Source organism: Pseudophryne corroboree, chromosome 4 (genome assembly GCF_028390025.1).
Source record: "Pseudophryne corroboree isolate aPseCor3 chromosome 4, aPseCor3.hap2, whole genome shotgun sequence".
Taxonomy (NCBI): domain Eukaryota; kingdom Metazoa; phylum Chordata; class Amphibia; order Anura; family Myobatrachidae; genus Pseudophryne; species Pseudophryne corroboree.
Window position 1 is genome coordinate 780,598,203 of NC_086447.1, and position 2,085 is coordinate 780,600,287.

Below are 2,085 nucleotides of genomic sequence, written 5' to 3' on the forward strand. Positions count from 1 at the left end.
GTTATTACACTCATTAGCGCTTATTTTCTCCACTACCTATTTTTATTTATGTGTACACCATACACTAATCTTGTATTATGAGCTGCTACTCTTAAAAGGGTTAAAGAGTGTTCTTTATAACTTCCACTGCACATCTGTACTACAGCGCCTAGGTTTCTGCTTTTTATATATATATATATATATATATATATATATATATGAACCAATGGTAACCCGGCACTGCCTCTTAATGATTCAGCGTGCTCCGGTGCCCTCCTGGAGTAGGAAAAACTCCTGTATATACAAGGGTAGTAGGCGGCACTCAGGAGACTATCAACTGCGGTGAAAAAAGCCTTGTTTTCACCGCAGCTGATAGTCTCCTGAGTGCCGCCTACTACCCTTGTATATATATATATATATATATATATATATATATATATACAGTCGCTTGAAATCATTATTGGTGATTATTTCTGCAGGTAATCCCGACACCTTAGATCATATATAATTTGTGATTCTCCTTTCTGCGTTTAAACATGACATATACATTGTTGCATAATTATTACATATCTGCAGCCAGGATTGGTATGCGTGACCAGAGGATGGGATGCTGGCATCCCGATGGTCATGATTCTGACAGGGATGAAGTAAGTATTCTAACCCCCATAACCATACCCCTCCCTTTACCGGAGCCTAACCTCCCCTATTAGTGCCTAAACCTAATCCCCCCTTTCCGCAGCCTAACCCTAACCTCTTCACTTAGTGCCTAAATCTAATCCCCCTACCTGCAGCCTAACCCCCCCCCCCGCAGTCTATTCCAGCTATTGGGATTTTGGCTTCAGGATGTTGACCTGGGCGGGATTCTGGCATCAGTGTTCTGATGGGTGTCGGGATTCCGGTGTCAGGATTCCGACAGCCGAAATTTTCAATGAATACCCTGCAACCCTCAGATTGAGTGATCAATCTGCTGTTAACTGCTGTCTGCTGTTAATGTTCATTCCATTGAGAATCTGCTGTTTGGGTGGGCCTGAGATACTGTGGAGAACTTCTCTACCATAGCTGCTATGATTCTTTATTTTCATATTAGCACTGGCACTTCTACACTTACAGTATGTTAACCTTGGTAGTAATGCATTAAGGTGCGTGGGTATTCCAAGGTAACTACTTAGTGGGGGGCCTTCTGAATAAAATGAAACAATGAATGTAATGTACCATAGGTAGTCTTACTCTTCAGTCTCACTTACTGATCCAATGTGTGGTGAAGCCACAACAACTGCTGCTGCCTGCCACTCCCTGATATGCCCCGATGTCCTTCCAGGCTTCAAAGTTCTGAACCAGCCTGAACAGAAAGCAAGTCTTGCGAGATGCTCCTGACCCATACTGTTATACTTCTGTTCACAGAATGGCCGAATAAGCCACCCTGGTGGAAGGACCAGAGACAGGGAAATACTGCCCACCTGCACGTGTGTGCACTACCTGTAATCTGTCTCTGAACCTCTTGTGGGCAAAAAAAAAGGGCAAATTCCTATGTAAGCTATGCCATGCAGCAAATGTCGGCCTGATGGCCCTTATCAACAAGGGGCCTTATGATTACAGGGGTCATGTATAAATGGGTTCAACCTAGCTTTGTTGATGGGTAATTCAAATACCCTTGTTCCCTAACAGGCATTATGGATTGGAATCATTGCAGCCTTTCCCCTTTTGGAGAAGGTCTAGGCATAAACTCCCTACAGAGTCACAGGCTACACTGGGTGATTTATAGACACTAACCTCGGGTTTCATAGAAAAATAAATAAAAAATCAGTGCTTTAGACATATGAGGCATCAGAAAGAGTGGAAGCCAGCAGCAGCAACAGCAACATTATATTCAGTAAGAGAGGCACTGTGATCAGAATGAGAGGGGAAAGGGGGGTGGACTGACTATTCAGCAGGGGTCCTGGAGATAGCAATAGCGAATCTGCTTGATCCTTTTTAATCACATAAAATCAAGGACGTTTTAAACTCAATTTGATCTACAACGATATAAAAGAAAGATGAATAAAAGTTCAGAAATAAAAGTAAAAGTAGAAGATAGCAAATATATATGCTATTAGAAGGACATTAATT